At 37.0% G+C, this 15,865-nt stretch overlaps 1 pseudogene; it reads right to left on the bottom strand.

Moving 5' to 3' along the window:
- Positions 1 to 12,202: 12,202 nt before the first annotated feature.
- Positions 12,203 to 12,828, bottom strand: LOC118838128 (annotated as a pseudogene).
- Between the last annotated feature and the right edge of the window lie 3,037 nt (positions 12,829 to 15,865).

Below are 15,865 nucleotides of genomic sequence, written 5' to 3'. Positions count from 1 at the left end.
CTTCTCTAACTTGCTTTTCCAGCTCCTTTTTGAGCTCTTCCATGGCCTGAGACCAGTTCATGTTTTTCTTAGAGGCTTTTGGTGTAGGCTCTTTGACTTTGTTGACTTCTTCTGCCTGTATGTTTTGGTCTTCTCTGTCACCAAAGAAAGATTCCAAAGTCTGAGACTGAATCTGGGTGTGTTTTCGCTGCCTGGCCATGTTCCCAGCCAACTTACTTGACCCTTGAGTTTTTCACTGGGGTGTGACTGCTTGTAGAGCAAAGAGTACTTTGTTCCACGCTTGAGGGGATGTACCATTGATTTCAGAGCGATTTCTCTACAGCCAGCTCTGCCACCCCAGCACTCTTCCTTCCTCAAGAACCACCAACCTAGACCTGATGCAAATCTTCAGCAGGCTCTTCACTCCTACTTTGATCTGCCACTTAATTCCTCCCACCACGTGGGCCTGGGGCTTGAAGTAACTGCCGCTGTAGTTCTGTAGCTGCACCTCCCCCACTGCCCCTGGGGCAGTGGCCTAACCGAGAACTCTGTCCCCCACAGCTTTTCCCACTAACCGTTTTTGTTGTCTTTGGTGTTTGTGGGTTGAGAAGTCTGGTAACTGCCACAGCTCACTGATTCAGGGTGCTAGGGCCTGTTCTGCCCAACTCCTGGTCTGGCTGGTCCTGCTGCCTCCCACGCTGAGCTCCGCTCCCCTCCACTCCGTGCACAATAGACCTCATCCAGAGACCATCCAGGCTGTCCTGGGCTGTATCCCTGCTTCCTTCTGCTATTTTGTGGGTTCTGCAGTTCTAGAATTTGTTCAGAGCCATTTTTTATAGGTTTTTGGAGGGACGTGGTGGGGAGCTCACTCAAGTCCCTGCTTTCCAGCCACCATCTTCGCTCCACCCCCGGAAGTCCAACTTCTTTCAATTCCATCATGAAAGAAGAAATATTTTTTTGCCCCTGCAACCTTAGGACTTGATATTATATGGCGTTAGCAACATACTTTAGTTCAGAAAATTTTAAGGATTTCCATATGGCTCTACCTACAGTGATGTGCCTAGAAGTTACTGAAAGGGCCCCCACAAATACTGAGCTCATAGCATTTGTTTGCTTCATGGACTGATATTTTTCACCTCCCCTGAATGATCCAAATCGGTAGAACCTTTCAAGGATACTTGAATGATGTGGAAAGGCTTCTAACGCTTAATTTCCCTGACCAGTTTTAGCAATACGTCCATGGGCTGGCCATCGATTGTTTTATCATTAAACCCATGTTTCAGGAGAGAAACTCAAAGTGAAAGTGTTTGGTGTCATAGCCTTCTTTTGACTTAGCAATGGGATGAAGGGGTTCCCTCTTCATTCTCAGAGATTCTATTATCACTGACAGCAATATTTACAAAAGCTACAAGCATCCAAACCTGCTGTTCAAATTTTACCAATTGACTAGTTCTCACCTATATGACTGTATGGATGGGAAGATCCATAACTAAAGTCTGAACTCCTGACGGTAGGCTCCAACCAGAAGATGGGATTAAATTTCACCTGATATAGAATGTGGCAGGCTCTGGGAGAGGGAAAATAAATTTTATCAAACTCATTTATTTTAAGAATTTCATGATCTCCCTTGTAGAGCCTCCTTTGCAAGCTGTCAACAAGGAGAATTCATCTTTATGAAGCCACATATAAATATCTCCCCATCTCAGCAACCTATGGAGCATGCCCACTCTGAAGACTAATTTTGTTGGCTTTGGAAAATTTGGTCCTTAGAGTGTTTCCCATGGCTTTGGAAATCCAAAACCAAGAGCTTTTTAGTTTTGGCTCTATTAGACTATAACCCTGAGGAGCCACTCCTCCTGGAATTTCTAAGGTTTTTGTGTGAACTTCTGAAACTACTCAGTTCTTTGGTGGAGAGGGTCAACCACAGTCTACTCCCTCAGGACAGGGAATCATTAACTTCCTCCTGAGAGCAGCTTTATGGTAAGCCTGAAACTTCCTTACCATTCACAGAAGTTCACTGGTCTGTGCTCCAAGTCTGGTTTCCTCCAGTCTCATGGTTACTATTTCAGCAGGAAACAGAGCCTCAGATTCAGAGACCATAGTGGGAATCCTTCAGCCCCTACTCTTATAGGTAACAGCAATAGTTAACATTGACATGGGCTTACTACATACCAGGCACTGTGCTGAGTGCTTTACAGTGATTATCTCATTTTATCGTCACCACAATCATAAGAAATAGGTACTATTATTACCTCCATTTTAGAGTTGAGGAAACTGAGAGATACCAAAGTTAAGTGACTTTCCCAGGGTCAGACAACTAATAAGTATCTGAAATGGGATTTATATTTTTGGCTTCCTCATTCCAGGCCCAAGACACAATCCACTACCCCACCTGACTGCCCAAGGGAAAAGCTCATCCCTTGTATGGTCATCAGCTCCACAGGCTGCCCATTGCCTTTCAGAATATCACAGTCTTTGAAAGCCATGATGTCCATCTCTAGTTGCTCAATTTGCTGCCCAGGTTACACGCAGTCTGACTACATTGAGTTTCCAATTCACTCAGCATTGCCAACAACCACAGAAAACTGGGGTTTTTTTTGGCACTTTCTTTACCTTCCCTTCATTCAGCCTTCTTTGGTATTCGTCAAGTTAATATCCATCTGCCTGAGTGGGAGGCTGCTGTAGGTCACACAGAGAGAACTTCCCAAGTAAGATCAAAAGGTTTCTGGTGACAAAGACTCAAGTAGTATCCCATTATGTGACCAGGCCATTCTCTTCTGCCTCATTATTTTCAAGGCTCTTCTATTTAACCATGATGGAAGTCATTAGAATGTCTCATTCCAACTTGCTAAGATTATGCCAAATTTTGTAGCCTCAGCTCTAACACTATCACTCTGTCAGTGCAGGTTCAGTGTTGAGGTGAAGTGAGATGCTCACAAATCATTGAATAAAGGAAGTTTACTCTGCCCTTACATAGCAAGAATATGCAACAAAGATACAATAATACTTAGCTTCTCTGGATAAAGAGCCTATCTCTCAATCCTGAAAGATATCTGATGAATAAGTCACCAGGGCCTGGTCAGTAAGTCATTAGGACATAATGACGTGTAGTTTTAAGTACCCATGAAGTCTAAGACAATATGCCTCATGATGAGGAAACTGTGTCAGACATGCTGAGGCTGAAGGAAATTGTGTTAAGAAAATACTAGTCCTATCAAAGACATCTATATCACCAAAGTGATACCCATAGCAGCTGCTATGAATATGCCTGAGTGTTCCCAGGTTTGAATTGCAAGCTATAACAGACTCTCTTCATTGAAGATGACACCAAAGCATTTATTCCAATACCAGGAAGCCAAATCCATCATACAACAAAGAAATCTATACACATTATCAATGCAGGAGCCAGCACCATCCCCAGGCCTTCTCTCCATCAGGCTTCCCCACAAACAAACTCCCTTAAGCAAAATCACTCCCTCTCTCACTCACGCTGCTGCTCTGTTCTCTGCCTCCTCTCTTTCTCCAAGCTCCACCTCAGGCCAACTCTCTCCCAGCTCTGACTCACTCCAACTTCCTTCTCCATCCCTTCCTGCTCCACCCCATTGGCAAGCTCCTCCCACCACAGGTTCCTTGTGACTCAGACTCATGTGATTCAGGCAGGTCACATGGGCCTATTAATAGAAGGAAAAGATCTTCCCATCTTCATTAACATAACAACATCTCTAAACCATTTGTCCTGAATAAATTCCCATCAGCAGTGAACACTGAATACAACTTTAATTCTCAAGAAACTTTGAATTTTCATGACTTATAAACATGTATCATAACTGAAAAAGTACAGATGCACAAACTAGGGCTCTACCTGAAAGACAAAATTGTGGTTACCAAAAGCATTGTACTAAGAAACCACTGTACAAAAGCATTCTCTAAAATAATCCTACCTATTCTCAGTCTATTCAACTCTGACTTCAGTTCATATCATCCATCTTTCATAGCTATCCAGAAATAAATAAATAAATAGAAATCCAAACAAATAAATGTGTATGAATATATCTGTATGTATGTATGTGTGTGTGTGTATATATATATATATGTGTGTGTGTGTGTGTGTATGTATATATTTGTATATATCATTGTGTATAGTATGTGTATGTATATGTGTATGTGTGTCTGTATATATGCCTAGGTATATGTGTATATGTATGTATGAATGTATGTATGAATGCATGTATGAGATCAATTGGACCATTAATCCAACTATATACTATAGTGTAAGATTAGTTGTGTAAAACAAAAATAGAAATAGCCACAAATTTATACATAATAATATCTGCAGGCCACATATTGACAGTTTTAAAACATAATATCATCTAATACATATATATATATATATATATATATGCATGTGTGTGTGTACACATACATATATACACACATATACACATATACACATACATATATACGTACATATATGCCTGCATACATAAATGTGTGTGTGTGTGTGTGTATGTGTGTAGTTACAAATTTCCCAATTATATTTTTATCTGTTTCAAATATACTCAGGAGTGTTGTGTGCCACATGCAGTGCATGGACAACTGGTCTGACATCTTTGGTCTAGACAGTAAACATTCTTCATCTACCTTGTATTTCATATGTCGGCTGAAATCCCTTTAGTGATTTAATTATTAACTAGGAGTTCCATAATATTATGTGACATTATACAATCAGTACAAGATCATTCACACAAGGAACAGCAGGTGGGCTACACCCCTCATTAGTAATCCCTCATCACCTTAGACTCTGAGGTGATATCTTAATGTCAGGCAAGCACATCATTGATGATTTTAATCCTTTTCTGATATCAATGATCAGAAGGAGTTGGAACAAAGCCTTCTCAGATATTGTATCTTTCAAGTGTTAATGCACTGTTTAGTCACTGATTGAGACATGCCCTGCTTTTAGGTGTTGAGAGAGGGCCCTCAAAGTGACAGTATCTTCTAGAAAATCAAATGCTCCTTCTGAATTAACAAACAAACGTGCCCTCTTGAACCCTTCTCCTATTGGTTGGTTCTACCCTGGAGAGCCACTTTTATGAGTGAGTCAGGCTAGCCAAAATCATCTCTCTCTCACTCTTCTTTGACGTTTCCCTATTTGATGCAATTCATCCTGACCCCTCCACAGAGATAACTTCCCTTGAACTTCATTTTTTATCCCTTTTGTGTTGTCCCCTTCCATTGGTTTGTAAGCTCCTTGAGAGTACTTTCCTTTATTCTTGAATTTCTTTCCCTAGTACTAGATACAGTGCCTGGTATATAGTAAGTGAAATACTTGCTATTTTGCTGTGGTTTCGATAAGTAGTGAGTCTTCAAAGACCTGGTGTACTGTAGGGCTTGTTAATTAGGTCAAATTCATGAAGTCGTTAAATCTACATCTGGCCACTAAGTTGCCCACTGAATGTTCTGTTCGTTTTCACTTTATACAACCACATTACCCCCCAGATTTTTAAGTTGTGCTTCTAAGTTTACTCTGGCTTCCAGCCAGAATATTCACTGGCAGCATTTGGTGACATTTACTTGGCGATATGGTAAATCTAGTAAAGGTCTAAGGACTCAAATTAAACTTCAAGTTAAATATTATCTACACTTTAGATTGAACAAATAGCTTCAATAAAAAATATTGGTTGACTCAGGAATAGCAGTTACTTTGATTTTCACTCCTTTGACATTGGATTAACAAAGTTTCATTTTGGGATGATGAGTATATAAGTACGTAGCATGTAGACACTGAAAGAAAATCCTTCCACCAGGAAGTGGATAAGATTTTCATTAAAAATGGTTCTGAGTGCTAAAACATTAAAGTGGTTTTCACTTTAGTTCTTTTCTTCTAGAAGCACTATTAAGTAAGTAAAGAAAGCTAAGAGTTAGACAAAGCATAAAAGCAATGATTTTTTTTCTTTTAAATAACTAGCCCAAGATTTAGTGTGTGTGTGTGTGTGTGTGTGTGTGTGTGTGTGTGTGGTGTATCATTATAACAAAATGGTGAAACCTAAAGACCCCTACTCAGATAAACAATGGTTTTAAAAGTGTAATAAAATAGAATTAGAAATTAAATGGAAAGTTACTATTTTTTTTTAGTTCTTGAACTCCAGCTTAAAAACTCATATCTTGGAGTCCCTATTTTTCTTTTCACTAGTGTAATCTTTCTCACTCTGCATTCCTAGCCCTCCTTTGGTCATGCTTCAATTGGTCAACATACTGCCTAAAGTGTGAGAAATTCACCAGTGAGGGAAAGCAGCTTCAGTTGGTAGGTGTACCAATTATATAGGAGAGATTTGTGAAGACTATAATTGCATTTTATCTTCTCACAGGTGCCCTTTCTGCTATTTAATCAGTCTCTGCAGTCAGTTTGAAAAATCAGCATCTGAGGACTCAAAAATAGTTGAAATAGCAGTAATGGGTGTATACTGAAACCAGCAATCAGCCTCAGTTTTTTACTCTTCTGGAAGTTGGATGTATTTTTAAATGTTGGTGGCTAGACTTGCCTCATTTAGATTTGAGGACATAAATCAATGGCCACAGGCAACACTCTGGACTGAAAGGAATACTCAAATGTCTCAGTCAGGTTGCATATAATCATCCAGAAAAAAAAAATCTTATTTTGTAATCTTCAAAATGACAACTTTTGAGACTGGGCAATTTTTAATAGTTCAGGAGCTAACTTGGAATTGGAGGCTTTCTTTACTTACTTCCTTTTTTGTTTAAAGGAAGTTAAGAAAAGTTATTTCTGCTTAGATAAAAGGGGTAGTAGAAGGGGGAGTGCTTATGAAAAAGCTAATGATTACAATAGCATCTGAAGGAAAATACAATAAGAAATTACAGGAGAATAATATTGGATATCACATATATTGATTTAATGAAGTAGAGCAGTGTGCTTCACTGAGCACTATTATAGTTTTCAAGGAGAAAACATTGAAATGTCTTCTGTGTAGGTTTCAAAGCACTACTTCATATTGCTTTTGAATAACAGTCTCCTCCAGCTCTCATTATAATGTTTGCCTTCCTTAAAAAAATCATTATTGTAATGACTGCTTGGTTGGCATTCCCAATACTCCTAAAATTGAACATTAATATATCCATTGTCCTCCGGTTCCTCCTATTATAAACCTCTGTTTCCTGTGAATAGCCACATTTATCTTTAGTAGTTTCAATTAAGTAAACAGGTTTTGTTCTATAGCCTCTTTGCCTTAAGCCATAGATCACAGGAGCTGCTAAAATGCATATTCACAATAATAATACCTACATGATATCTCAAACAGCCTGTAGAGTGATAAAAATTAGCATAGCTCAATTTTAATCAATCACTTTTAAAATATATGCATTCATTAATGTTAACATGTTTAAACCATTATGCTCATTCAATTTTCAAAACGAAAATATTTAGAGGAAAAATGTCTTTTCAATCACTTTGGGTGACTTTGTGGGGGAAAAATAGAAAGCAATACTATTTTCATATTTTAACTTCTGAAAGCATGAACAATTGATTTGCTCAAAAAATAATCCTTTAGGTGTACAGAGACATTACCTAATTAGGAAGAGATATACAATTAACTTGACATATGACCCTACAAGGATAGTGATTGGCTAAGGCATATTATGACCTATATTTATTGATGTTTTGATGAAATTTTCCTTTGAGCTAGAGAATCATGCAATATTTCTCCTGTATCAACTTTTTTTTTACTCTTCAAAATCTGGAAATCACATATATGTTTTTAATGTGTATTTATGCTTGTTATTTCAACATCACATTCATCTCTTCCTATACTCCCTTCATCTCTTTCACAACCTTTATAATTACTTAGCCATTTCACACAACAGGCCATGACCTAATAATGCAATGTCTGCCCTGGAGCCTCAGTGTCCTGGAATGTTAGTGCCTCTACCATACTACCATTTCAGAAAAATCCTCTGCCATGTATCACTTACTCCATTCCCTACTATGGACTCCTTCACAAGTTCAGCAAGAACACCTCTCTCCATTTCCATCTCTCTCCAACAAATCACTCTGCCATCATTTCTGGAAGAGGTATGTCAACCTCCCTGGCAATAACTCCACTTAGTGTCTCTACAACTTCAAGAACCAAAATGTCCCTCCATAGCCAACATTCACAGAAATGTTTTGTCTCTCCATTTGAATATATGTTCTCTGAGGGACGTGATTGTCTGTTTTTGCAAACCAAAGCAACAAAACTTAACACATATTAAATTCTTAAAGAATACTTTTATGTTAATTTATTTCTGAATATTCCCCCTATCTCCAGTCATCCTTTGTAATAAAAGGTACAAAAGAAAGAATGCCAAAAAAAAGCAGTTGAATGAAACCAAACACAGTGAATAAACCTGACAATATTCTCAATATTATACACCAATCCTTAATTTCCCTGCTTCTGTCATTAAAAGGAGTTACGTTTTCACAACTCTTCTTGGAGGCCTAGTTTTGTCATTATTATTTCACAATATTCTGTTCACTTTATCATTCCTTTCGTTAAACTACTACATTCACTGTGCATATGGGTTTTCATGTTTCTGTTTGCTTTATTTCGTATCAATTCGTATAGGTCTTCCCATATTTCTCTGAATTATTTATCTTTGTTATGACATCATAATATAGATTTTTGTCCTTTTCTGCTTTTAACAAAGGCTGCATATTGTGAAGCTATTTTTCCTTAAATGAAACAGAAATCTGCCTTTCTAAATCTACTGTTATTTGGTTTTGCTTTTGTAAACATAGCTCAGTAAATTGATAAAAAATTATTTATATCTACTATGTTTTAGGGACCATGATTATTTCTGGGAACATAAGAAGGGGCAAAAGACAGTCCTTTCCCTCAAGGAGCTTGGAATTCCATGGGTGGAGTCAACACACACAAATAAAGCTGTACAAACAAGCTATACATGGGATAAATGTGAAATAATGAATGGAAAGAAGGCACTGGAATTAATAGGATTGGGGGAAGCTTTCTTGTAAGATGAAGGGTCTTATTTGGGAATTTAAGAAGCCAAGAAGCAGAGACAATAAAGGAGTATGTTCTGGGCATGGGGCCAATGAGAGAAAATGCTCAGAGGTGGAATATCTTGTTTGTGGAACAATAAGGAGACCAGTGTACCTAGAATGAAAAGGATGTGGTGGGGAGTAATGTGCTAAAAAGACTGGAAAGGTACGTATGTGGGGTTGGTTTTTACCTTGTCAAACAGGATTTTGTATTTCATCCTGAGAGTGTCAGAGAGCCAATGGAGAGTTTATTGAGTACAGGAGTAACATAGTTGGGCTTACAAGGTATCATCACAGTAACGCAAAATGACCCTTGACCATTTGAAAGAAGGAGATGTGCCTATGCAGATGGGCAAAGCTTTAGATTCCTCTGCTCCATTAACTTTTTTCTATTTCATTAGGGCCTTTCACAATCCTTGTGTTAAGAATTTAAAGGACTTTCATTCTTTACAACATGTTACCTCTTTCTGCCATGAAAGCTCTAAAACTGCTGCTATTATAAATTTATTTTAATATTATTAGCACATTGGTGAGTGTTCCCATGAGCACTACACCCCCTCTCTCGAGGAGCATAATAAAATGCCTTCCTAAAATAAAAAAATTAAAAAAATATTATAAGCACATAGATTATATTTTATGTTATAATCACTCACATGTATGTAATCTTTTCTGTGATACTGAAATTTGTTTGAGGATAGACATGTCTTGCTATTCTCAGGATCATTTCTAACACCTATTAATATGGGCCTTATACATGGTAGGTATTTAATGAATATCCTTGGAAAGGAGGACTAATGATTAAGAATATTGGTTTGAAAATTTCTTTTTTCAGAAGTTGCTTTGGGTTCATGTAATCTAAGTTACAAAATAAAATGGAGCATTTTTTTTAACCACCATTTTTACAGAAAGTTAAATATTCTAAATCAGATATTTTGCCAAATATTCTTACTATCCTATATTTTTGCATAGTGTGTTTCTTAATCTCTTCTTGAATTTCAATCACTTGGAAATTTTGTTGTTTTCTACAAACTCTTAGAGTCCTAACTACTGATTTATCTTCTATTGTAGCTAAATCAGGCAACGAATAATCACAAAGTATGTCTTTTACTAGGCCCATTCATTATATGGAAGTGTTATGGTAATTAGGGTGGGACTATTTTCACTTCTCTTTTGGAATGCTAAGGCCATTGAATGCCTTTAATGAGTCTTGCCTTGGTTTGAATGGGGCAGGTAAAGTGGGACCCTTTTGTCTTTTGCTTGGAGTGCTTCTCAGCACTGAATTAATCAAGTACCTTTGAGTCTTGCCTTTCAAATGTAATGGTAAGCAAAGTGGACTTTTTGTTGTCTTTACTTTGGAGTGCTTCTCAGCACTAAGGAATCTGTGATTGAATTTGGAGAATTTGATGACCTACTTACATCAAGGGAAGGCCTAGCTCACATGGGTTTGAGTAACATGGTTGTGACTCCCTGTGACCCTGAAGAAGTATGTATATATACTCAGAGGTTAGCATTTCACCTTTGGGGCCACACTCATTGGAAGAGTATTGGGGATTTGCCTAGACAAGGCTCTGGGTAGCCATTGGAGCTCCCTGGGCTTTGAAAAACCAAGATGTTGTGGCTTCTCTCTCTGAAAACTACATATGTATTGTTATAGATAGACTGGTTTGGGTTGTTTGCTTTGTTCATATAATGTATGCTTGTAATTTCTGTTTGTATACTCTATGCAGTTCAGAGTACTGGCTTTTCCCCCTGAACTTAATGAATTGTGCACATATATGAAATTAAAGTGAGATTGTTAAGCCCTTAAAGCTGTTTTCCTTAGAAAAGCAGATCAAAGAACCCATGCTAGTAGCCCTTCTGTGTCCTGGTGTTATCAACCTAGCACTACCACAGCAGTGACAAGCAGCATTGTTGTGACAGGGGGAAAACTTTATCATTATCAATCTCTTGATTTCTCTTGATATTCATTTCAAAATATTCTCTTGATATTCATTTCATTTTCACATATTGTATATTCTTCTAAATATATAAAGTAGGTAAGGATTACATTTCATCATTTTGGTTCTCATTTTTTTCTTCTGTTAATTCATTCCTATTCTACTAATCCTGAACTCATCTTACCCCAAAATTTAGAATTAAGCACTTCATTACATTGTCAGAGGATTGTGTATGTGTTGTAACCCATGGGTAAAAAGAAAAAAAAATAATAATCAATCTTCTATTGTCCTCATACAAACACTAGAGAACCATTAAAGATTATTCAAAATCGATATGTCAAAACACTTGGTAAAAGATTAGTCAACATAACCATCATTTTCTCTAACTTGAGACAAAACACACTATGTGAAGGGCTTAGGAAACCAATAAGCAATAGCAATTTTGCTTTGATGGCTTTGAAAGTCAAGAAAATAAAGCCTGCTTAGTTTTCTGCTATTCAGAGCTTTATGCTTTACATTTTGTTAGAGTCAGTACCCCTAATTACTTAATTATAGAATTTCAAATTTGGAAGAGACTCCAGAAACCATCTAGTCCAAAACATGGCATACTGAGAAATCTGTCTAACAAGAGGAATATTAATCTAGGATATGCAAATTTAAAAAAAGTTAATTATTTTAATATCAGTGATTTCCTTTTGAATCCTATATATTTTATGACAAATAAATGCTATTTTGAACAGACCATAAGCTTCCACAGATTGCCAAAGATTTCCATAGCACAAAAAAAGTTTAAGAATGACTACTCTATATATTTCTTTCTTTGTTGGAATCATGTCCAAAATAGAACTTCCCATTGCTGTATCTTCTGACTCCTAAGGGAGGAAATATATATTAAATCAAGACTATCTATCTCTCTCTATCTGTCTATCTATCTATCTATCTATCTATCTATCTATCTATGTATCTATCTATCTATGCATATGTGTGTGTGTATATATGTATATGTGTGTGTATATACTCATATACATTTATACATATGTACATATACACATATATACATACACATATTGTGTATATATGAATGCATGTGTGCATATGTGTGTGTCTGTGTGTATCTATGTGTGCATTTGTATATATGTATATATATATAACGTATCTATGTATGCATGTATGTATGCATGTATATATGTATTTAAATCGAGAACGCTTGTAGTTTTTAATCTGCAGGTGAAGGTCAGGAGAGTAGGAAGAAAGGGGAATTGGAGAGTAGGCATCCTCTTCCTTCCTGGGTATTTCCTGGTATTCTCAGCTCAGGGTGATTGATGTGGAGCAGAATGGTTGCCACTATCTCTGGAAGACTCCCAGGGTTTGGTTCCCCAGCTGGTGATTCCAGTGCTTTAAATATAGCTTCAGTGGCCTCAATCTGGATCTGAACCTTGACCTGGGGGCCGCTTCATCTGTTGCCCCAGCCAGGTCTGACTGTGCCTTTTCCAGGTTGGATCTAGCAGCTGCCAGGTCCAGCATGTCCAGAGCCACAGTTTCTTCTGCCAGCTGCACCAAGGATTTGGCATTCACTGTGAATGAACCACTGCTCACAAAATACTTGGTGGTGGTGCCATCCTCGGCATGTATGGTCACCACACCAGGCTACAGCACCTGCAGAGTGAGGACGTGGGCAATGAGGATCCCAAAGACCCCACTCTGGGTTGGGACATCCACCTGTGTCACATTGGCCTCATTGAAATATATTTGCATTAGGGAGGGGAAGGTGAAGGACATCTGGCCAGGGACACCATTGGGAATGGTTGGGGCAGCCTGAGGGGCAGGGCCCAGACTTGGCACGGGGTGGGGGGGAAGCATAGTGGAGATGCAGAGCGGTGGGCAGAACGGTGGTGGTAGACATGACAGGTAGTGGGCAAAACAATATCAAAAAAAGATTTTGAACATACCCAAATAGTACTACACCTTCTATCTACATCTAAAATAAATTATTGGTCCCTTCAGAGGAGCTTTTATTTATCACTTCCATTTGGACATGAATTATAAATCCTTTGTTAAATGCAGAAGAATGCTGGTTTTGAAAGATGAGGACACCATCTATGTTATAGGCTGTCTGTGTTATGGTTAGAGATTCACTGAACATCACCCCATGCCTTGGTGACACAATTTGATCTGCAGCATAATCAAATATGTCACTGTATTTTACTGTATAGAAGTATCTCTGTACAATACTTTAATATTCCATGTAAGTGTTGATATTGAAAATGTTAACTTGCATCATGAGTAATACACTACCAGAAGAACTAGAAATCCAGCAGCTGATTATGCAGCAACATTTCTTAGCTTAAAAATTGCGCAAAAAATGCAGGTCAATTGGCATATTGTACTTTATGCAATTTCACTGAGGTGTATTAGGTCCATCTTTAAAATTCTTAAATGAATGGAAAAACAAAGATGGTTTGGGAGGAATGGATCATATACCTTATATTAAATCTATGCAACATACCAAACTGACAATTGTAATAAAAATATTTTGGCTACCTCAAATTTATCTTTCACTAATTATGTTTTCTAATTTGAGACAGAATATCTATATGTCCCCATTCTGCTTTTTGAGGTACTGATGTCAAGGATTCACACACATATAGACTTGGATTAAAATTGTGAAAGTCATTAAGGAACTGTGAGCTTGATATATGTATATAATGCATACAAAAAGCTTTACTAATTCTTTGCTAATATAAACCCCATCCATCTCATTACCCCAGCCCCCCTGCCAAAAACAAAACCTTACTTTATCTATTGTCTTGAAGAATTGGCCAAGCTTTATTTATCCTAAACTTATAGATAGTATTACTATTCTAAAAGAGAATCAATGAATGAAATTATAGATTTACCTTTGGAAACCATTTGATATTTTAAAACTCTACCTCGAAAGTATATATTTTTAACTGTCATTTAAAAAAAAAAGTAGAGGATTTAAAGTTGAAGACACCCAGGGGTGGAGCTAAGAATGGTAGAGTAGAGGAAGCAGAAAAGTTTTCCCAATATTCTTCTTGAAACAGCTTTAAAATAGCACCTCAAATTAAATTCTGGAGTGGTACAGGAAAAAAAAAAAGTCAAGATGAGTCATTTTTTTCCAGACCAAGAGAATTTAGGAAGTGAAAAAGAGAGGTCTGTGAGACTGAGGTGGGGGCCACTCTGGAGCCAACATGGTGGCAATAACAGTGTGCACCTTTGAGGCAGCAAAAGCAGCAGTAGGTGCGGGAACTCTCAAGTGACAATAAGGGGATCTGGAAAAATAGTCAGAAAAGATTACAGTAAAACAGTGTATTAGTAAGGCAAGATTCACGATATTGGGGGTGACCATGAATATGCCTGTATAGTTCAGAATCACGAAATATAAGAGACTCTCTATGTAGAAGGCAGAAGAAGTAAATCATTTATTCAGGTACCAGAGAATCAGATCCCAAAAGCAATAATTCCAATTTGATATAGCAGTAATTGCATCCCAAAACCAGTAAGTCTACTTCAATATAACAGTAAGAAAATTAAAAAAAAACAAAATCGCAGAAAGAGAAAATAGGTACAAACCAACATCTCACACCATATACCAAGATAAGATCAAAATGTTACATGATTTACAAATAAGTGGTGATACCATAAGCAAAATAGGAGAGCATGGAATAGTTTATCTGTCAGATCTATGGATAAGGGAAGAATTTAGGACCAAAGAAAATAGACAAAGCATTATAAAATTTAAAATAGATAATTTTGATTATACAAAATTAAAAAGTTTTTGTACAAACAAAACCAATGAAAACAAAATTAAAAGGAAAGCAGAAAATTGGGAAAATAATTTTGCAATGAGTACCTCTGTTAATGGCTTTATTTCTCAAATATATAGAGCACTTCATCAAATCTATAAAAATAAAATCATGTACAAATTGATAAGTAGTCAAATCGTATGAACAGACCACTTTCAGACAAAGAAATCAAAACTATCTATAGGCATACAAAATCATCTAAATCATGACTGATTAGATACATGCAAATTAAAACAACTCTGAGGTACCACCTCACACCTGTCAGATTGGCTAATGTGACACAAAAGGAAAATGTTGGATGTTGGAGGGAATATGGGAAAACTGGGACACTAAGGTATTGTTGATGGAGCTGTAGCAATTTAGAACAACATGCAAAGGACCATAAAATTTTGCATATCCTTTGATCCCAGCAATACCACTTCTAGGTCTATATACCAAATATATCAAAAAAGGGAGAAAAGACCCATGTCTACAAAAATATTTATAGCAACTCTTTTTGTGGTGGCTAAGAATTAGAAATTGAAAGGATGTCCATCAACTGTGGGGTGGGGGGCTAAACAAGCTGTGGTACAAGATTATGGTGGAATATTATTATGCTATACGAAATTACAAGCATGATGATTTTATAAAAACCTCAAAAGACTTACATGAACTGATGTGAAGTAAAGTGAACAGAACCTGGAGCATGTAATACACAGTAAGAGTGACATAGGGCAATGAAGAAGTGAATGGCTCAGCTATTTTCAGCAATACAATGATCCAAGACAAACCCAAAAAACTAATGATGAAGGATACTATCTCTAAGAAAACAAGTAAATGATATTGTTTGAATACAGACTGATGTATGCCATTTTCACTTTCATTCTTTTTATTTTATTTGAATCTTATTGTACAAAATGATTAATATGTAAATGTTTTACAAGACTGTAAATGTGTAACCTATATCTGATTGTTTGCCATTTCAGGTAGGTGGGAGGACATAGAGAGAGAAAGGGATAGAATTCAGAACTCAAACCTTTAAAAAAAAAACAAATGTTAAAAATTGTTTTAAGATGTGATTGGGGGAAAAT

The sequence above is a fragment of the Trichosurus vulpecula genome, chromosome 1, assembly GCF_011100635.1.
Source record: "Trichosurus vulpecula isolate mTriVul1 chromosome 1, mTriVul1.pri, whole genome shotgun sequence".
Taxonomy (NCBI): domain Eukaryota; kingdom Metazoa; phylum Chordata; class Mammalia; order Diprotodontia; family Phalangeridae; genus Trichosurus; species Trichosurus vulpecula.
The sequence above is the reverse complement of the archived record's forward strand: the minus strand, read 5'-3'. Positions and strand labels throughout refer to the sequence as shown.